Raw genomic sequence first — 23,133 nt, 5'->3', positions numbered from 1 at the left:
GTTTTGTTGGAAGTATCGCTGACCTTTCCCAGAGTATTACCACATAGTCGGCAGTACATTTTTGTCTAAAATGCCATGGTACACCTCTGTATTCATGGTTCTTGTATTTACAATCAATGGCCTGAGGCCATAATGGAACTTCCGCCATACTTAACTGTTGGTACAACACACTCAGGTAAAAGGTGTTACCCATCATCCTCCACACCCAGGTTCATCCATCTGATTTGAAGATGTAATAACATTCTCCCATTGCTCAACTGTCCAATGACAATGTTCCTTGCACAATTTTAGAAGGCCAATGCATTGCACTTTGTTATGGATGGCTTGTGTGCAGTTTCATAATCCATATATCCAACAGCATGCAGTTCCTGTTGCATGCTATGGTTGACACATCCAAGAATCTGCATCTGATGTAGCCTGGTTTAGGACACATGACATGCTAATATGACACAATCCATTCTACTGATAAGAGTGTCCAAATACCTTCGTTAGTATAGTGTATCTTATACTTCAATGGCACCACAGAATTCCCTGGTGACAACATTTGGTACCATTTTTCTTTCTTCGAGAAATCTAAACCCCATCTCCCATTGAGTGGACACACCAACTTTGATTGGAGTCCCCCCATATTTTTTTTGCTCGAGACCTCTGAACACCTTTGGTTTAATTATGATCTTCCTCTATAATTATATAGTCATCCAACTTACTAACATGTTCACTATTAGGAAAGTAGTCTCCTAGTGATCACTGATGCTATTAAAATGTCAACCTGCACTCATAGCTCTTGCTCGGATGTTCTCTTAACCGCATCCATATAAGATTCTGGTCCATGAATTGAATTAAATGGTGGTTAGAACATTTTTTTGGTTAGACAAAAAGATTTTGAATTGAATAAAGGGATTTTCAAAAATAATGCAATAAATTGATCATCTGTATAACATGTTAGTAATGACATTCTGATGAGTTCTTTTTATCTATCTAGCTCAGAGATGACAAGTAGGAATAGAAGGGCTTTATGGCTGACTGAGTTCACAGAATATTGTCTGGTCTCCTGGCACATGATCAGCTACAGTACACATGTCATTCATTCCAGGCCAACAGCATCATTACTGACACCGAAGCCCAAGTATTCAAAATTGATCTACTAAGTCATAATTCCTGAGGGATCTAGCCTTTACTTTGCATCCTCTATTTAACCTCTAAAAGAAATGTCAAGATTCAACCACATACAAGGATGGATCTCAAACTATGAACATTTATTCCTGCTGATATTTGCTAATAGTTTACTGTTTCAAGCAACTTAAAAAGCATAATACCCTTCAGTCGCCTGATGCCCGATAGTCGTATGTAAAAGTACCCTAAAACTAATCTAAGTAAAGTATAACAGAACAGTAAACCAAACAACAATTTGAGTTTTGCATCTATTTTTTCCCTACTGCAGCATGCAACATATTCTTGAACAGGCTGCATACAGTTGCTAAGGGCAAGTTCACACATAGCCCAAAGAGAGGTGTCTGTTGAGCTAGATAGATACCCATCCATTAAGGTTCACCTTGTTGCAATATTTTGTTTTCAGCAAAAATGTAAACTTTTTTAAAAGTCCTTAGGCACATTAAAAAATTAAAGCTTCTCTCATAAGGTATACAGCCACTTATATTATTTCTTCTGTTCTTGGTCTCTGTGTGCAGTTCGGGGCACACAGTCCATAAAAGTTATTCTGTGCCAGGCTGTTTAAGGGTGTATCTGAGAATTAAAGTCACTCAGGGTATGGACTTTGTTACTGAACAAACAGAAAAATAGTCTGTGATGGACTGTTCATTGATGGCTATTACATTCAGCCATTAATCTGGAGGCTGTACTAGAAGATTGAGATCCCAATGTCTCTCGAAGGCGGCCTTCCTTATAGTGGTGACCTGTGACCCTGTGTTGAATAAAGGCAGTAAAGGGGACTCCGTTGATAGGGATGGCGACTTCTGGACAAGGCCTGACATATTTGGACAGCCACTTGGAATTTTCAGGATGTACAATTCTTCCATCCAAGGAGTCGTCCTCTGCCTCGGGGATGTTCTTTTGGTTGGCAGCATCAGCGTTCCACATGTCCACTTCGGTGGCAGTATCTACAGATAGGCTACCATTGTCTGTCGAACAGGTATGTGGATCTTCTCCCTAGTGGAGGGTGGTACTCCCGGCTGGGGCTATTAGCGGGTTGGTTTTCTTCCTACACTTTCTGCTCTGCTCTAACTCTACACTGTACTGTACTCACTACTTCACTGACCCAAACAGACAGTGCAGGGTTTTATATTACCTCCCTTTCCTGGCTCAACCCTTCCTCCACCAATTAGGACTAAGGTAATACAGAGGAGATTACCCATTTCTACGCCAAGACAGAGATACAGGTGATACAGCCATATAATCAAATACAGTACAACATATGTATATAGTGACATAGTCTCCCTTAGATGTGAATATTACTCAGTAGTACTAGTACTGGGTCACTACACAAGGCAGAGCTGGGGGTGTTTACTCGTAAGACCAGCGAGAGGAAGAAATATGAAATGAAAGGAGGCCTATTGCCAGGGTTGCAGTAGTAGTAGAAGGAGCTAAAGGCAAGATTATGCCAGAAAAGAGAAGGAGAGACTGCAGGGCCAACGCAGCAGTCACTAACCAGTGGGACTGCCTGTTGGAGTTCAGGAACCTCTACAAGGGTAAATGTTCTCCAAAGTAAAATGCTCAGTGAAGTAAAGGGGGCACTGGGGAAATGCTGCAGACTCTGCCTCTTGCTGCTATTACCCACTGTTTTAAAGGAGATGTCTCGAGGAAGCAGTTAATTTTTTTTTTTGCCCAGTCCCCCCCATTAAACACACATTACTAAGCCCCCCTGTAAATGACATTTCTAGCTGGTTCGTACTTACCGTTCCAGCGTTTCAGCAAGTTATAAAAGTTTCCTCAAGATGGCCGCCGGCTCTTTCCCAGTCGCTCGCTGCAGCCCGACGTGCGCGCTCCCGAGACGCCGCCAGCTGTGTCTCCATGGCAACCGGACGCATCGCAGCCGCCGACCAGACGCCCCGCAGCCGCCGACCAGACAGCAGGTAACCGGCGCTAGCCCCCGGCTCCCCAGCGCTAGCTCCCCCGGCGCAGCGACAGCCCCCCCCCCCATCGCAGCGACAGCCCCCCCGGCCTAGCGCTAGCTCCCCCGCGCAGCGACAGCCCCCCCGGCCTAGCGCTAGCTCCCCCGGCCTAGCGACAGCCCCCCCGGCCTAGCGACAGCCCCCCCGGCCTAGCGCTAGCTCCCCCGGCGCAGCGACAGCCCCCCCGGCGCAGCGACAGCCCCCCCGGCCTAGCGACAGCCCCCCCCATCGCAGCGACAGCCCCCCCCATCGCAGCGACAGCCCCCCCCGGCCTAGCGCTAGCCCCCCCGGCGCAGCGGCAGCCCCCCCGGCCTAGCGACAGCCCCCCCCATCGCAGCGACAGCCCCCCCCATCGCAGCGACAGCCCCCCCCATCGCAGCGACAGCCCCCCCGGCCTAGCGCTAGCTCCCCCGGCGCAGCGACAGCCCCCCCGGCCTAGCGACAGCCCCCCCCGGCCTAGCGACAGCCCCCCCGGCCTAGCGCTAGCTCCCCCGGCGCAGCGACAGCCCCCCCGGCCTAGCGCTAGCTCCCCCGGCGCAGCGGCAGCCCCCCCGGCGCAGCGGCAGCCCCCCCCCCCCGGCGCAGCCCGGCGCAGCGGCAGCCCCCCCCGACCCATCACTTACCTGGGAGGCTTCTCGGGGCTGCTGGGCTGGGCTGGGCTGGTCTTCTCCGCTGGGCAGCTCCAGTTTCTGCACCTTCCTCTAACAGAGGATGGTGCAGAATGGCCGCTTCAGCGCGCTCCCGAGCAGTGACAGCTCGTCTGCGCATGCGCAGAAGAGCTGTAGCGGGGAGCACACTGAAGCGGCTCGTGCTGAATGGAGAAGACCGGACTGCGCAAGCGCGTCTAAAAAAGCAAGCTGCCAGCGAATTTAGACGGAACCATGGAGACGAGGACGCTAGCAACGGAGCAGGTAAGTGGAATAACTTCTGTATGGCTCATATTTAATGCACAATGTACATTACAAAGTGCATTAATATGGCCATACGGAAGTGTATAACCCCACTTGGTTTCGCGAGACCACCCCTTTAATGCTGTGAGATTAAACAGTGTCCTGTTACGCTTGTTTCATTCAAAGTTCAGGAACAAGAAAGTGGACTCTGTGCTACACAGTCGTGACCCATAACAAGCCCTATATGGGGAACACTTACACCAGGGCGTTCAACTGGATTTATTGGCTGCATTACCACCCAGGCCCTGCGGAGCTGCACAGTCTGGGTTGCCCCCACGCCCTGGTATTAAATAGAAAACTGGATATTTATAAATAAATCAAAAAATGTATGAGGAATGATGAATTATGGTGTGGGGAATACTTGCAACAGGGCCTTTACCTGGACTCATTTGCTGCATTACCAACCAGGACCATGGAGCTGCACAATCTGGGTTGCCCCTTCCCCAGGCCTGCTCATTCCTGAACTGGCTTTTTTGTACATACAACATAAAAGAAACCATGCAAAACAATGCTGCACGTGATCACCAGCATCATTGTCTTCCATGCAAAAGTCGGGCAGCTGGACAGAAAGCAGGCGGACCCCATTACAGTCAATGGGGTCCGCCCAGCAGTTCTGAAGGCATTTTTATGAAAGAGATCATGCCTTCTAGTCAGCCTCTGCCCACATGCCCGGTTATGGAATATGGATATTTGGGCTGGTGTCAGCAAGCAGCAAACCTGGGGAGGTGTCTGTGCCTACTGAGCCTGAGAAGACCTAACAATGTCTTTAAGACGAGGATACAATCAGCTATGACAGTGGCACTGCAAGTAGTTGAGCGTTTCTTGTTCCACTGTCTACCACCTTCTCTGCCAAAACAGTGGTGAGATGATGTCATTGTGCCCCCTGTCATTCCACATGATCTTGGGCAGAACAGACCAAGGCAGAAGAGGGAGCGTTTGATGATGGTGAGTTTATTGTTTTATTTTATTGCCAGGGAACTTTGGGGCCTTATAAATTAATCAGGTGGTCTATAAATGACTCAAGGGACACAGTGGGTCTTATTAGTTACTAATCAGTATATAAATGACCAATATGGCAGAGAGGGGCCTATAAATTACTGAAGGCCCATTTACACCAGCCGATGAGCGCTAAAAAAATCGCTAATCGGTGCGTGTAAATGTGCGCCCATCGTCCACTTTTCGGGCACTGTTAGCTGATTGTTAAATTCAGTCTAACCTAAAAATCGTCCTTCACTTTTATCAGTAGTTCTCGACGGGGGAGTGCTGATAGCATTGTTTCCCCGTGGAGAACAAAGGATCTGAGCACAGATAATAGCCTCTGGCTATTAACTGCTTTCAGGGAAGGCTTAATTTGCACACCTAATTGGTATTTAAGTAGCTGAGTAGCTACTTAAATACCAATTCATTTTTTTTAGGTGATCCGGGGGACTTGAGAAGATCGGTGAGTAGAAGATGTGCTAAGAAGGGTGCCTGGGAAGGAATAGGTAAGTATTGATTATTTTTTTAATGACAGAACCCCTTTAAGGACCCATATAAATTTGGAGCTGGCCCTGATGGACATCATACAAATAGGTCCCTACTCAGGACCCCCACTCTTAACCAAGCTTTGATAGACTTGACCATCCATGATAATAGCAGCCGCTCCAGGGAAGATGCATAGCCAGCTATTTTCCAGGGGTCTCTAGGGCCGAACCCACAGAAATCAGCTGACAACAGTACTAGTTCTCTGAGTAAGTGTTGATTGTGATGAGTCGATCCATTCAAAAAAACATAGAATACTGTAGTTAAATAATTGAAACTTCCCCGGGCAAGCAGTGTCATGTGCCGTGTAGTGCACCATGCTGGCCTTCAGTCTATTGGTCAGGCAAGTAGACAAATCATGTGGGCTGCTCAGTTCTTTACAGTCTCTTCCAAAATTTTCCAGTAAAAATTCATCCTATTAATTAAAATAGAATAAAGTATTAGTTTATATAGAATTTCGGCCAAAATATCCACCTTTGCGATCAATAGCAAAGGTCCTAATTAGAGATGAGCGAGCACCAAAATGCTCGGGTGCTCATTACTCAGGACGAAAATTTTGCGATGCTCGAGGGTTCGTTTCGAATAACGAACCCCATTAAAGTCAATGGGCAACCCGAGCATTTTTGTATATCGCCGATGCTCGCTAAGGTTTTCATTTGTGAAAATCTGGGCAATTCAAGAAAGTGATGGGAACGACACAGCAACGGATAGGGCAGGCGAGGGGCTACATGTTGGGCTGCATCTCAAGTTCACAGGTCCCACTATTAAGCCACAATAGCGGCAAGAGTGGGCCCCCTCCCAACAATTTTTACTTCTGAAAAGCCCTCATTAGCAATGCATACCTTAGCTAAACACCACACTACCTCCAACAAAGCACAATCACTGCCTGCATGACACTCCGCTGCCACTTCTCCTGGGTTACATGCTGCCCAACCCCCCCCCCCCGCACGACCCAGTGTCCACAGCACACACCAAAGTGTGCCTGCGCAGCCTTCAGCTGCCCTCATGCCACACCACCCTCATGTCTATTTATAAGTGCGTCTGCCATGAGGAGGAACCGCAGGCACACACTGCAGAGGGTTGGCACGGCTAGGCAGCGACCCTCTTTAAAAGGGGCGGGGCGATAGCCCACAATGCTGTACAGAAGCAATGAGAAATCCAATCCTGTGCCACCTCCATCAGGAGCTGCACACGTGGGCATAGCAATGGGAAACCATGTGCCACACACTATTCATTCTGTCAAGGTGTCTGCATGCCCCAGTCAGACCGCGTTTTTTTATAAATAGTCACAGGCGGGTACAACTCCGCAATGGGAATTCTGTGTGCACCCACAGCATGGGTGGCTCCCTGGAACCCACCGGCGGTACATAAATATATCCCATTGCAGTGCCCAGCACAGCTGATGTAATGTCATGTTAAATGCAGGTGGGCTTCAGCCCACATTGCATGCCCCAGTCAGACTGGGGTTCTTTAGAAGTAGACACATGCAGTTACAACTCCCTGTGGACCCACAGCATGGGTGGCTCTCTGGAACCCACCGGCGGTACATAAATATATCCCATTGCAGTGCCCAGCACAGCTGATGTAATGTCATGTTAAATGCAGGTGGGCTTCGGCCCACACTGCATGCCCCAGTCAGACTGGGGTTCTTTAGAAGTGGACACATGCAGTTACAACTCCGTGTGGACCGACAGCATGGGTGGGTGCCAGGAAGCCACCGGCGGTACATAAATATATCCCATTGCATTGCCCTGCACAGCTAAGGTAACGTCAGATAAAATACAGGTGGGCTTCGTCCCACGCTGCATGCCCCAGTCAGACTGGGGTTCTTTAGAAGTGGACACATGCAGTTACAACTCCGTGTGGACCGACAGCATGGGTGGGTGCCAGGAAGCCACCGGCGGTACATAAATATATCCCATTGCATTGCCCATCATAGCTGAGGTAATGTCATGTTAAATGCAGGTGGGCTTCGGCCCACACTGCATGCCCCAGTCAGACTGGGGTTCTTTAGAAGTAGACACATGCAGTTACAACTCCCCGTGGACCCACAGCATGGGTGGCTCCCTGGAACCCACCGGCGGTACATAAATATATCCCATTGCAGTGCCCAGCACAGCTGATGTAATGTCATGTTAAATGCAGGTGGGCTTCGGCCCACACTGCATGCCCCAGTCAGACTGGGGTTCTTTAGAAATAGACACATGCAGTTACAACTCCCTGTGGACCCACAGCATGGGTGGCTCCCTGGAACCCACGGGTGGTACATTAATATATCCCATTGCAGTGCCCATCACAGCTGATGTAATGTCATGTTAAATGCAGGTGGGCTTCGGCCCACACTGCATGCCCCAGTCAGACTGGGGTTCTTTAGAAGTTGACACATGCAGTTACAACTCCGTGTGGACCGACAGCATGGGTGGGTGCCAGGAAGCAACCGGCGGTACATAAATATATCCCATTGTATTGCCCTGCACAGCTGAGGTAACGTCAGATAAAATACAGGTGGGCTTCGGCCCACACTGCATGCCCCAGTCAGACCGGGGTTTTTACTACTTAGACACAGGCAGGTACAAGTCCCTAATGTGAGGTCCGTGTGGACCGACAGCATGGGTGGCTCCCTGGAACCCACTGGCGGTACAAAAATATATCCCATTGCAGTGCCCTGGACAGCAGAGCTAACATCTGATTAAATACAGGTGGGCTTCGGCCCAAACTGCATGCCCCAGTCAGGCTCGAGTTTTTTATAAGTATACACAGGCACGTACATCTCCCTAATGGGAAGTCCATGTGGACCGACAGCATGGGTGGGTCCCAGGAAACCACCGGCGGTACATAAATATATCCCATTGCAGTGCCCAGCACAGCTGATGTAACGTCAGCTTTAATGCAGGTGGGCAAAAAATTAATTGGATTACACTGTAGGCGAGGGCCCAAAAAAATTGGTGTACCAACAGTACTAATGTACCTCAGAAAAATTGCCCATGCCCAACCAAGAGGGCAGGTGAAACCCATTAATCGCTTTGGTTAATGTGGCTTAATTTGTAACTAGGCCTGGAGGCGGCCCAGTTAAAATAAAAATTGGTTCAGGTGCAAGTTTCAACGCTTTAATGAGCATTGAAACGTATAAAAATTGTTTACAAAAATTATATGACTGAGCCTTGTGGGCCTAAGAAAAATTGCCCGTTCGGCGTGATTACGTGAGGTTTCAGGAGGAGGAGCAGGAGGAGGAGGATGAATAGAATACACAGATTAATGAAGCTAAAAGGTCCCCGTTTTTGATGGTGATAGAGAACGATGCTTCCATCCACGGGTGCAGCCTACGTATTGTTTAGGTATCGCTGCTGTCCGCTGGTGGAGAAGAGAAGTCTAGGGAAATCCAGGCTTTGTTCATCTTGATGAGTGTAAGCCTGTCGGCACTGTCGGTTGAGTCGCACTAAACACCCTCTCTGACAAGACGCTTGCCGCAGGACAAGCAAGCACCTCCAGGGCATACAGCGCGAGTTCAGGCCACGTGTCCAGCTTCCACACCCAGTAGTTGTAGGGGGCAGAGGCGTCACGGAGGACGGTCGTGCGATCGGCTACGTACTCCCTCACCATCCTTTTACAGTGCTCCCGCCGACTCAGCCTTGACTGGGGAGCGGTGACAAAGTCTTGGGAGCCAGAAAGCTGTCAAAGGCCTTAGAGAGTGTACCCCTGCCTGTGCTGTACATGCTGCCTGATCTCCGCGCCTCCCCTGCTACCTGGCCCTCGGAACTGCGCCTTCGGCCACTAGCGCTGTCGGATGGGAATTTTACCATCAGTTTGTCCGCCAGGGTCCTGTGGTATAGCATCACTCTCGAACCCCTTTCCTCTTTGGGTATGAGAGTGGAAAGGTTCTCCTTATACCGTGGGTCGAGCAGTGTGTACACCCAGTAATCCGTAGTGGCCAGAATGCGTGTAACGCGAGGGTCACGAGAAAGGCATCCTAACATGAAGTCCGCCATGTGTGCCAGGGTACCTGTACGCAACACATGGCTGTCCTCACTAGGAAGATCACTTTCAGAATCCTCCTCCTCCTCCTCAGGCCATACACGCTGAAAGGATTACAGGCAAGCAGCATGGGTACCCTCAGCAGTGGGCCAAGCTGTCTCTTCCCCCTCCTCCTCATCCTCCTCATGCTCCTCCTCCTCCTCAACGCACTGAGATATAGACAGGAGGATGCTCTGACTATCCAGCGACATACTGTCTTCCCCCGCCTCCGTTTCCGAGCACAAAGCGTCTGCCTTTATACTTTGCAGGGAACTTGTCAAGAGGCATAGCAGAGGAATGGTGACGCTAATGATTGCAGCATCGCCGCTCACCATCTGGGTAGACTCCTCAAAGTTTCCAAGGATCTGGCAGATGGCTGCCAACCAGGCCCACTCTTCTGTAAAGAATTGAGGAGGCTGACTCCCACTGCGCTGCCCATGTTGGAGTTGGTATTCCACTATAGCTCTACACTGCTCATAGAGCCTAGCCAACATGTGGAGCGTAGAGTTCCACCGTGTCGGCACGTCGCACAGCAGTCGGTGCACTGGCAGATGAAACCAATGTTGCAGGGTGCGCAGGGTGGCAGCGTCCGTGTGGGACTTGCGGAAATGTGCGCAAAGTCGGCGCACCTTTCCGAGCAGGTCTGACAAGCGTGGGTAGCTTTTCAGAAAGCGCTGAACCACCAAATTAAAGACGTGGGCCAGGCATGGCACGTGCGTGAGGCTGCCGAGCTGCAGAGCCGCCACCAGGTTACGGCCGTTGTCACACACGACCATGCCCGGTTGGAGGCTCAGCGGCGCAAGCCAGCGGTCGGTCTGCTCTGTCAGACCCTGCAGCAGTTCGTGGGCCGTGTGCCTCTTCTCTCCTAAGCTGAGTAGTTTCAGCACGGCCTGCTGACGCTTGCCCACCGCTGTGCTGCCGTGCCCCGCGACACCGACTGCTGGCGACGTGCTGCTGCTGACACATCTTGATTGCGAGACAGAGGTTGCGTAGGAGGAGGAGGATGGTTTAGTGGAGGAAGCATACACTGCCGCAGATACCACCACCGAGCTGGAGCCCGCAATTCTGGGGGTGGGTAGGACGTGAGCGGTCCCAGGCTCTGACTCTGTCCCAGCCTCCACTAAATTCACCCAATGTGCCGTCAGGGAGATATAGTGGCCCTGCCTGCCTGTGCTTGTCCACGTGTCCGTTGTTAAGTGGACCTTGCCAGTAGCAGCGTTGGTGAGGGCGCGTACAATGTTGCGGGAGACGTGGTCATGCAGGGCTGGGACGGCACATCGGGAAAAGTAGTGGCGACTGGGAACTGAGTAGCGCGGGGCTGCCGCCGCCATCATACCTTTGAAAGCCTCCGTTTCCACAACCCTATACGGCAGCATCTCCAGGCTGATAAATTTGGCTATGTGCACGTTTAATGCTTGAGCATGCGAGTGCGCGGCGGCGTACTTGCGCTTGCGCTCCAACACTTGCGCTAGCGACGGCTGGACGGTGCGCTGAGAGACATTGGTGGATGGGGCCGAGGACAGCGGAGGTGAGGGTGTGGGTGCAGGCCAGGAGACGGTAGTGCCTGTGTCCTAAGAGGGGGGTTGGATCTCAGTGGCAGGTTGGGGCACAGGGGGAGAGGCAGCGGTGTAAACCGGAGGCAGTGAACGGCCTTCATCCCACCTTGTGGGGTGCTTGGCCATTATATGTCTGCGCATGCTGGTGGTGGTGAGGCTGGTGGTGGTGGCTCCCCGGCTGATCTTGGCGCGACAAAGGTTGCACACTACTGTTCGTCGGTCGTCTGCACCCTCAGTGAAAAACTGCCAGACCTTAGAGCACCTCAGCCTCTGCAGGGTGGCATGGCGCGAGGGGGTGCTTTGGGAAACAGTTGGTGGATTATTCGGTCTGTCCCTGCCTCTACCCCTGGCCACCGCACTGCCTCTTCCAACCTGCCCTGCTGCTGCACTTGCCTCCCCCTCTGAAGACCTGTCCTCAGTAGGCGTAGCAAACCAGGTGGGGTCAGTCACCTCATCGTCCTGCTGCTCTTCCTCAGAATCCTCTGTGCGCTCCTCCCTCGGACTTACTCCAATTACTACTACCTGAGTGATAGACAACTGTGTCTCATCGTCATCGTCCTCCTCACCCACTGAAAGCTCTTGAGACAGTTGCCGGAAGTCCCCAGCCTCATCCCCTGGACCCCGGGAACTTTCAAAGGTTGGGCATCGGTCACGACAAACTCCTCCAGTGGGAGAGGATTCGGAACCATTGTTGCCCATTCTGGGCAGGGGCCCAAGAACAGTTCCTGGGAGTCTGCCTGCTCCTCAGAATGTGTCATTGTAATGGAGTGAGGAGGCTGGGAGGAAGGAGGAGCAGCAGCCAGAGGATTCAGAGTTGCAGCAGTGGACGGCGCAGAACTCTGGGTGGTCGATAGATTGCTGGATGCTCTTTCTGCCATCCACGACAGGACCTGCTCACACTGCTCATTTTCTAATAAAGGTCTACCGCGTGGACCAATTAATTGTGAGATGAATGTGGGGACGCCAGAAACGTGCCTCTCTCCTAATCCCGCAGCAGTCGGCTGCGATACACCTGGATCAAGAGCTCGGCCTGTGCCCACACCCTGACTTGGGCCTCCGCGTCCTCGCCCGTGTCCATGTCCACGTCCTCTAGGCCTACCCCTACCCCTCAGCATGGTGTATTACCAGTAGTGCAGAAACAGAATGCTGTAATTAAATGTGCCGCTTATTGGCCTGTGGTTGGAGGCTGACTTCGCTTACGGAACGCACAGCAGAGCCAGGAAAAAATTTTGCGCAAGCCTGCTGTAACACTTAGCTGGCTGCCTATTAATTAGGCCTACTACCCCCAGCACAGACGCAGTACACTGAGGACGGTCACAGGCAGCCCAAATAGAAAGTTTTTTCCCAAATTTTTTTGGAAAAGCCCACTGCCTATATAGACAGTATATGTCTTTCACCTTTTTCACTGTCCCTGCCTCAGCACTACTGGCCCTATACTATGTAAAATTACTGCAGACTGAGGACGCAATGCTCTGCACGGCCGATATACAAAAAAAAAAAAATGTGCAACACTGCAAAAAGCAGCCTCAACAGTACTGCACACGGTCAGATGTGGCCCTAAGATGGACCGTTGGGGTTCTTGAAGCCTAAAATCACTCCTAACACTCTCCCTATAGCAACTCCAGCAAGACAGCACTTTCCCTGAACTATGTCAGAATGCAACTGTGGCGAGCCGCAGGAGGGGCCGATTTATATACTCGGGTGACACCTGATCTCGCCAGCCACTCACTGCAGGGGGGTGGTATAGGGCTTGAACGTCGCAGGGGGAAGTTGTAATGCCTTCCCTGTCTTTCTATTGGCCAGAAAAGCACGCTAACGTCTCAGAGATGAAAGTGAAAGTAACTCGAACATCGCGTGGTGCTCGCCTCTAGTAATGAGCATCTCGAACACGCTAATACTCGAACGAGTATCAAGCTCGTACGAGTACGTTCGCTCATCTCTAGTCCTAATCATATTGTGATGTCCATATTTTGGCATGTGCATGAAAAATCGCATGTTTTGTTAAGGGCTTGAATTTCATGCACGCAAAAAATGTGCACAGACACGTTTGTCTGTTTAGCACATTTTTTGCGTGCATGAAATTCAAGCTCATGAAATGTGACAAAGCAAACCCATTGATTTAAATGAGTTAGTTCTCATGAGCGTGTTTCTCATGCACATTTCCTACGTGCGAGAAAAGATAGGACTTTCCTTACAGTGAAGAGACACTGTAAGCAGGAAGATTGCTGGGATTAGCTGGGTCTAGGGCATTGCCAGACCAGAGATTGGAGCTGCAGGAAGATCATTTACATATTCCCTGATTGGCTGGAATCGGCACATGTGACGGGGCGGAGCTACGCGATGACGTGTACAATGGGGCGGGGCCAGAACGCTGCTGCTGCCGGACCGAGCCGAAGGGAAAAGACCCATCTGCGGAAGCACGTCTAATCGGGCGATTAGACGCTGAAATTAGACGGCACCATGGCGACGGGGACGCTAGCAACGGAGCAGGTAAGTGAATAACTTCTGTATGGCTCATATTTAATGCACGATGTATATTACAAAGTGCATTAATATGGCCATACAGAAGTGTATAACCCCACTTGCTGCCGCGGGACAACCCCTTTAAGAGCTGTCTACAAATATCTGAGGGGCTGTGACAGTGCAGAGGGATCAGCCATATTCTCATTTGTACAAAGAAAGACTAGAAGCAATGGGATGAAACTGAAAGGGAGGAGACACATATTAGATAATAGAAAAAACTTTCTGATAGTGAGGGTGATGAATAAGTGGAACACGTTGCCATGGGAGATGATGAGTTCTTAAAACAGAGGCTGTCAGACATCTGTCTGGGATGATTTAGTAAATCCTGCACTGAGCAGGGAGTTGGCCCTAATGACCCTGGAGGTCCCTTCCAACTCTACCATTCTATAATTCTTTGATTCATGTCTACATGAATAACACTGAAAACAGAATTTTGTTTCTGCGGTCATTCGAATGATTAATAGTCCAGTACTGCTGCAGGACTAGAGTGATATTGTAAAGGAGAGTGTAGTTTCTTTTTTATTTTATACATTATTTGCTCTCTAGAATTTTTTTACCCCTGAAAACCCCTTTTACATGGGGAAGAACATTCAGTGGACAGGGGATAACTTGTAATCCTACACACCCCTTTGAATGCGCCTACTGACTTATTTATGAGACAGCTGCTCCCGTTAGGTCTCCCTTCAACTCACGTTATCTCCATTGTGAATTGCCGTCTCCTACAGTATCTACTGTATGGACCAAAATTTGTTCTCTCTATTCATTCCTATGAGAGCCGCAATGTGAGTGTCATAGTAATAAATGGATGATGTTAAATGCTCTTGTATAAAAAAGAGAAACCTATTATAGGGGTGTTACTGAATACAAGAGTATTTTTTAAAAATTACATTGCCAAAACGTGTTCCATGTCTCTGCATACCTAATGACCCCAATATGTTGCAAAAAAAGTTGTAGCTACTAACACTTGTGATCCAGCTGGCCTCCACAAGATGAGAGAGGTGCCGCCGAGCCCTGCTACTAAAACTGGTGGGTGGAAGGGGTTAAATTCAGTAATAACCTGGCTGCTCTGAGTATCTTATGCACCCATAATATATATCATTCAATGCTGCTGCAACCTAGTAAGCCCAGACGCCTGAGGACGTCCCTACGTTGGTGAAACATGTTGAGGAAGGGGGGTTCTATGTTTCTTTCAGCCCAACCACGCAGACCTGAAGATATTATTTAGACAGAGTCATTAGTCCGCAGCAGTGACCTGCTTCATATCTTATATAGCTACTAGCTATTTAGGACAGCTCTATAAAGCTTTGTGTAGAGCGTACTGCAGAGGCACTGAATGATATATAGATTCCCAGGTTTGCCAGGCAGGTGTTTGTATTTTTAAATTGTCTGCCTCTTAGTATTTTAATTTAATTTAATATACCCAAATTGCAGAGCAGCAGCTGAGGTACTAAGTTGAAAAATACTCACAAAGGAAAACACAGGTCCTGTATTCAGAGCATTGGCTTACCTTGCAACGCAACGTTTCAACCGTATACCCGATCTTTCTGAAGCATGCTGAAAACCCGTATCAAATACACTGGAAATCCGCAGTAGCCATATCCGCATCTAAATGGTGCAGATTTTTCTGCAGTTTTTTGGTTGTGGATCTGCCACGGATTTGAAAAGTCCTATCTTTTCTCACCCATACTATTAATGACTGAGAACACGGCTGGTGAAGATGAAACCATTGAAATCAATGATTTAATTTTGTCCTGTTATGCGTCCATGATTATCATGGCCGCATAATGGGAAAAAAAACACACCCATGTGTTTAAGCCTTAAAATACGCAGTACATAACAAAAACTCATTTACATGCATTCTTGCTGCGTATGATAAATCTCCATAGCCTATAATGGTGCATATTACACACGTGATACACACCAAAATAGGGCATGCTGCATTTTGTTAATGCATGCCAGAAACCTACTGCACAATGATGAGGGGCAAAAACCCACGAAATAGCTGTCTGTATATGGATCCTAGCTTGGTTTTCAACCCCCAATCATTGTTACAAATGCAACATCTGAGAGGGGGCATCAACCGTTATAGGGGAGACCTCAGGAGGAAAAGAAGATGGCTGTCAATGGTAGCTCGATGGTCCCTCCCAGTTATGGCTGTGTTGGGCCTAGCTCAGTCGCACACAGTGGCAATGTTACATTTACAACATAAGTGTTCAATGATGGAATGTCACGTGATACCAGTACCTTTGGGGGGTGAACCAGGATGAATAGTGGTGAAATAATTGAAACGAGTCCACTCAGCTTTTGTGGTAAACCAAAGGTACACAGTTTACTCGACGCTTATTCAACACATGAGAAGATACAGTTCACTGTCTGCAGATTTTAGTTAGCATCCACTTTAACAAATACTTCCAGAAACATGAATAGCACATTCCTCTTTTTCCTCAGCGCTCTCTCATTTTTGGTTACTAGAGATGAACCCATCAGTCTCAATTATCTGGGGGTTTACTTAAGAATTACTTTGTAGAAACGGGAACTGATTGAGATCCAACCAGCTGCACTATTACTGATATTGAGATTCCCAGGGGCAGATCACACTGACTGTAGTGGAGACTGTGATTTCCTCCTCACTTCCACTTTGTGCTGATTCTGGTTAGTTTTCCTTTCAGCACCATGCTGATGAACTTGATAAATCCTGCAGAACTAGGCTGCACCTACCCACTCGTCTACCTCCCATCAATGACTCCTCCTAACTCCTCCTTCACTTCCTGTAGTTTCCCTTCTTCAGACCCTGACTCATTTCCTGCTTCACCCTGCTCACTTTTCCGACTTCTAACAACTCCTCCCCCTCCACCAATCAGGGAAATTAGTGGACAGAATAGCTTTCACTCGTGCATTTAGGGGAAAGACAGGGTCTTTCACCTGTACAATACCTTCTATCTCTCCTAAGGAGCCCATAGACAGGTATTCACACTACTGACTGCATGACTACCCAGTAGTACCCTCTGTGCCATTACACAAAGACTTACATAGGACATGATTTGCAGACCACTCACCATCTTGGTAACTCTTTTCTGAACATGATAGATAGATAGATAGATAGATAGATAGATAGATAGATAGATAGATAGATAGATAGATAGATAGATAGATAGATAGATATGAGAGATTGATAGATGAGCGATAGATATGGACAGAGAGATTGATAGATAGATATGACATAGACAGATAGACAGACATACACACATATACACACATACATATACATACACACACATTTACATATACACACACACATATATATATATATATATATATATATATATATATATATATATATACCCACACAAACACACATAGACACACATATACACACACATACCCCCGGGGTTCGTCACTCTTCTCCATGTGAGCAGAGCATCAGGACAGGTAGATGCAGCTGCTGTACAGCTGGAGGCCGGGGCAGCACAGTGATGAGATCATTACTGTGCTCCACTCCCTGCCGGGCTTTGTGGATGCCTCCCTCCTCCTCTGCACTGTGTCTCGGCTGGTGCAATGTTGGCAGCGTGATCACTGCGGTGCTTCCGACAGCTGGTAATGCACTGAATGTGCTTATGTATATGGCGGAGGGCGGCCTCTGGGCCCCCTCACCGCAGGGGCCAGGTCACCATTGTGACCTCTGCGACCATGGACAGTACGCCTATGGTTATAGCTGGGCAGTGTTCTCTTAGAGCTCTTTTACACAGAACAATTATTGTTCCAAAAATTGATAGATTGTGAGAATTTGAACGATAATCGCTCAGTGTAAACACGGCCAACGACAAACGAGAACTCATTTAGTTCTCTGTAGTCATTACATTTATACAGGCATAAAAATAATTATTTGCTCATTTTCACGTTGTTGCATGTGAACAGCAATCGTTCAGTCGTTCACATTCACTGATAGATTAAATGTGAACGACTGTACAATATGCAAATGTAAGTGTGAACAATTTTCTGCCTGTATAATATGGTTAAACCAGCGAACGCGCGGACTCTGTGCTGCTGAGGGGGCTAATAAGTGCCCCCACCTCTCTGGCAGATGGAAAGCTGAAATATGCTATTTGGAGTGCCAGTGAGTGTCCCAACTTCCCTTGTGGGGGGGGGAATCCAGGAAGTGCTGCTGGGGGACCTCTAACCCCTGTCAGGAAGTGCTGCTGAGGGGCCACTAAATGCCTCCAGCCCCCTGGCAATGGGAAAGCTGTGAAGTCCTGCTGGGAGGACTTTACCCCGTAATGGGAGTAAAGCTGGTAGTGCCTCTGGTGGTGCCTCTAAATGCTCCACCACCCTGGTAGGGAAAATGCTGGAAATTGATGCTGGGTGGCCTCTAATTGCCCCCCCCCTTACTGATGCGGGGAAAGCTCAGAAGTGCTACTGGGGAGCCCATAAGTGCCCCCACCCCTCTCGCAGGGCAAAAGCCAGCAGTGCTGCTGAAGGTTTCTCTTTATGCCCGATCCTCCCTAGCAGGGGGAAAGGTAGGAAGTGCTGCTGGGTGGCCTCTATGTGCTCCCATTCACCTGGCAAGGGTAAAGCCAGGAAGTGCTCCTGGGTGATCTAATAAGTGCCCCCACCTCCCTAATGGAGGGAAAACCAGGACATGCTGCTGAGGGGAGCCAAATAGTGAACTCATCTCCCTAGTGGGAGGAAAACCAAGAAGTGTTGCTGAGGGAGGCGATAAGTGTCCAACCCCTCTAGTGGAGTGAAAACCAGCAGTGCTGCTGGAAGTGCCTCTATATACCCCCACCCTTCTGACAAGGGAAAGCTGAAATTATGCTATTTGTGGGGCCAATGACTGCTCCAAACACCCTTGTGGGGGGAAATCTGGGAAGTGCTACTGGAGGTGCCCTTAAGTGTCCCCAACGCCATGGCAAGCGGATACCTGGCTGTGCTGCATGAGGGGTCTCTAAATACCCACAGTCCCATGGCAGGAGGAAAGTTGGAAAGTGCTGCTGAGGGGGCTAATAAGTGCCCCCACCCTTCTGGCAGGGGGAAAGCCGGGAAGTGCTGCTAGTAGGACTCTACCCCCTTAATGGGAGTACAGCTGCGAAGTGCTGCTGGGGTGCCTCTATGTGCCCTCACTTTTCTGGCAAGGGTAAGCTGGGAAGGTCTAAATGTGCCCCTGCCCACATGATGGGAAAAAGCCACAAAGTGCTGCTGAGGGGGCCAATAAGTGCCCCCACCTTTCTAGCATGGGCAAAGCCAGGAAGTGCTGCTGGGAGGACTCTACCCTCTAAAGGGAGTAAAGCTGGCAGTGCCGCTGGAGGTGCTTGTATAAGCTCCCACACCCCTGGCAGGGAAAAAGCTGGAAAGTGCTACTGGGGGGCCTCTAAGCGCGCCCACACCCCTGGCAGGGGGCAAGCTAGTGGTGCTTCTTAGTGACCCCATCCCCCTGGTGGGGTGGAAGATGAGAAGTGCTGCTGGGAGGCCAATAATTGCCCTCATTGCTCCAGCAGGAGGAAAGCCAGGAAGTGCTGGTAGGGGAGGCCAGTAAGTGCCTCCACCCCACTGGCAGGGGGAAAAGCCAGAAGTGCTACTGGGGGGCCCATTAATGCTCGCAGTCCTCGGGTGAGGGTAAAGCTGTAGCCGGGAAGTGCTGCAGGGAAGCCCCTAATTGTGCCCACCCCCTTGGCATGGGGAAAGCTGGTGGTGCCTCTTATAAGTTCTCCACCACCCTGCCAGGGAAAAGCTGATAAATACTGCTAGGGTGGCTTCTAAGGGCCTCCATTCCCCTAGCGGAGTAAAAGCTGGAAAGTGCAGCTGTGGGGCTTGTAAGTGTTCCCACCCTACTGGCAAGAGAAAAACTGGGAAGTACTGCTGGAAAGGGGGGAAGGGGCACTATGCCCCCCCTCATGCTAGTAGGGGGAAAGCCTGGAAGTGCTGCTGGGGGAGTCTCTAAGTGTGCCCACCTCCCTGGCAGAGGAAAAGCTGGTGATGCCTCTTAATGTCCTCATCCACCTGGTGAGTGGTAAGCCCCGAATTGCTGCTGGGGTGACCTGTAAGTGCCCCCTTGGCGGGTGGAAAACTGAAAAGTGCTGCTGGTAGGGCAATAATTGCCCCCAGCATAGGAAAAGCCAGGAAGTGCCCCCACCCCCTAGCAGGGGGAAAGCTAGGTGTGCTGCTGAGGGGCCTCTAAATGCTCCTGGCCCCCTGGCAATAGGAAAGCTGTGAAGTCATGCTGGGCGGGGGCCTCAAAGTGTCCAAACCCCATGGCAGGGTGAAACCCGTGAAGTGCTGCTGGAGGATACTCTAAGTGCGCCCATCCCCCTGGAAGAGGGAAAGCTGGAGGTGCCTCTTACTGCCCCTATTCTACTGGTGGTGGGGAAGCCAGGAAGTGCTGCTGGGGGGGAGGGGGGGGGGGGGGATAATAAGTGTCCCAACTGTGCTGGCAGGAAGAAAGCCAAGAAGTGCTTCTGGGTGGCCTCTAAGAGCCCCCATCCCTCTAGTGAGAGGAAATTGCTGTTATGGGGCCTCTAAATGCCCCCACTCCTCTGGTGGGGGAAAAGACAAAAAATGCTTTTGGGAGGGGCCATTAAATGCTCCTACCCCGCTGGCAAGAGGAAGTCCGAGAAGTGCTGCAAGGGAGAGCCAATAAGTGCCCCACCCCCCTTGTGTGTGGGTGGGGGGTGGAGAAGCTGAGAAGTATTGCTAGGGTGACCTCTAAGTGCCCCCCTCCCCACTCTGTGGGAGGAAAGCCAGGAAGTACTGCTGGGGGCACAGCAAGAACAATGTAGATAAAAGCAGAACAGATGTAGCAGAGCTCAGTTTGTCAATGCTGCAGTGGACTGTGCCAAAAAACAGCTAAATGACTAAAGTATAGCAAAAAGTATAGCAACACCTGGAAATGGCTGAGCTACAGTATTTACTGCACCTAATACCTGCTGTCAGGATGAGGATCCCCCATTTACAGTAATGACAGGTACAGCATATGGTCTACAACCCCTCCAGACATCTAGAAGAATACTCATCTTGCAGCTTGTATAAAGCATTACTGCATCATTCTGATGGCCCCTCTTATAAATGATCGTGGATGTCCAGTGCAGGAGTAGATTTAGTCTTTAAACCCCATCAGGGAGCAGAAATCACTTGCATAGCTTCAGAACATAATCTTCCCACGTAGGATACCCTTATAAGGAGTAAACACAAGAGGGGATATCCCTGTGGACCACCCCTTTGGCGAAAATAAATCAGTGCTGCATTATCCCATTATGAAGCATTGCTTCCAAAATCCCTATATTACCCAGCAATGCAAACCTATATTGTCTATAGAGCTTCTAGTAATAAAGTGCACAGAGATGCAGAATGCGATGTATTGCAGTAGAGGATGACTCAAGTCCTCCCCCCCCCCCCCCCTGTCCCCTCCTCCCCATGATAGATGTCTATTAAAAGCTGCTTACGTCAAGAGTGACGGCCATCTTTGATAAGGGCAGAGCTCTTTTTCCATTGAAGAAGAAGACTCGAGGAGGTCAGGAACAGTGGTTCTTGCCTCCCTGCAGCTACATCGCCCTAATCAGGGTTATTCCTAGTCCTACTCCTTATATCAGCCGGATCTGATTGCAAGGTAAGGCAATGCAAACCCCTGCATGGATGTAAGGGGCTTTATGGAGGATTTGCATCCCTTAGCCTTTAAGGGAGAAGCTAACAAATCTTTTTTGCAGCTTGAATCTACCTAGCAGAGGCCACGATCTTGCATTTAAGAGGAAATGGTTGATTTTAGTCGTGATATAGCAAGCTGGTCTTTGCAACTGTCGTGATTGATGAAGAGCTGGGAGCTGTCTGGAGACTGGTGGGCGGATTCAGCACCACTGCACGGTGGACAGCTACACTGCAGAGCCAGTGCAGTGATCTGCTACTGCAGGGACGGGATTGCAGTTAGTGCTATACTTTTATTTCAATATAGCAAGGACACTATTGCAGTCAGTGCTGTATTACTATTTGCACATGGCAGGAAGGTGATTGCAGTCAGTAGTATATGACTATTTGTAGATGTAGTGCTTTTTATATGCATTGAGAACTGATACGCATGAGGTTACCTAATCATAGATAATGGGGATATTAGTGATCACATTATCTATATGTATATGTGCATAGGAGGGAGGGTTTTCTGCACGTCCAGACAGTTTCTGCGTAGTTGCGTCAAAAAAGCAGCCTCTGGAGCGGTCAGATTTACGTGCTGGGGCATTAGTAATTACTGCTGGTTTTGTTACCCACTAGTGAGAAAGCAAGGGGGAGGGGATCTGCATTACAGCTCAAGTGGGGAGGGAGGGGGAGGCAGCACCTTTACTGGGAGAGATGGCGGAGATGCAGAATAAAGCCTGAGGTTTGCTGCTACCCAGGAGATGTTTACCATGGATGCTTTATTAGTAAATGCCAGTCTTGGCCACTCCTTATAAATGATTCTTATAGGATAAGATTGTGCAATGCAATCATTAAAATATCACCCGCTAGGGCAGTGGTTAGAAACCAACCAGCAAAGGTTTATTCTGGCTTACATGTTAAATGGCAGATTACTGATTGCTACAGAAAACAAACATTAACCTGTAGGTGCAGAGTAAACAGACGTTTTAATTACAAGGAGAGAGAGAAAAAAAAGCAACAATCCTGGCTGTGGGATTTTCTGGGAAGGCTATGGAGGACCCCACCCCATCAGTGCGCTTGTGGTAGAAGCGGAGATGTAAATCTGAAGATAGCTCAGGATTTTTTAGGGAGAGCAATGCAGATTTTTTTATGTTTGGTCTTGAGGATATAAGCATAAATTAAGAAAAATCTAAACCGATGAAGATTGGAATATGATTGTAGGATTTACTGTAGGTTGGCTATCTGCCCATGTAATACCAATGCTCCTAGTAGGCTATAGACATATGAAAGTCATAAAGTTGCAATATTATAGAAACATTGTATTGTAGATACATTGCAAGCAAGTAACAATTTTGTGATGACTATTATGATACCTAATCGAGAAAGTTCTGGACATGTAGCATCCATGTTGTATGTACCGTAACGTGGAGATATATATGGATACATTAGACTACTGTAGGTTGATCATTTAAGTGCTGGTTTTTGAGTGATTGATATTGTAATTGTTGATTAGAACTGGACAGAAGACAAATGATTGATCCGGCATTATATGATGTTGTATTAAGGGAACATGATGGTACAAGGCATGATCAGACACCTGGCATGGTGGTAGGGAAAGGGAAGAGTGTTTCTTATTAGAATGGAGAACACGTTGGAGAGTTCCTCTAATGCATCATATGGTGCAACACTGCAGATGTGCGAAATGCACACGATAAAAAAATGAGGGTGGAAGCGAAATATGAGAAATCATCTATTTTCTCTGCTTGTCAAAATCAATGGGTCAGCATTACACATAAAATGATTCCCACCAGGATGGTCAATGGATTAACA

General features: G+C 49.0%; 1 protein-coding gene across 1 annotated transcript in view; it reads left to right on the top strand.

Annotated features, from left to right (window-relative positions):
- Positions 1-21,158: 21,158 nt before the first annotated feature.
- Positions 21,159-23,133, top strand: part of SNAP25 (synaptosome associated protein 25) — a 118,338-nt gene continuing 116,363 nt past the window's right edge. Inside the window, exon 1 of the mRNA XM_066595651.1 lies at positions 21,159-21,286. The gene's annotated coding sequence lies outside the window, so the exon portion shown is untranslated. The remainder of the gene's footprint in view (positions 21,287-23,133) is intronic.

Source organism: Eleutherodactylus coqui, chromosome 3 (genome assembly GCF_035609145.1).
Source record: "Eleutherodactylus coqui strain aEleCoq1 chromosome 3, aEleCoq1.hap1, whole genome shotgun sequence".
NCBI classification, from domain to species: domain Eukaryota; kingdom Metazoa; phylum Chordata; class Amphibia; order Anura; family Eleutherodactylidae; genus Eleutherodactylus; species Eleutherodactylus coqui.
The sequence above is the reverse complement of the archived record's forward strand: the minus strand, read 5'-3'. Positions and strand labels throughout refer to the sequence as shown.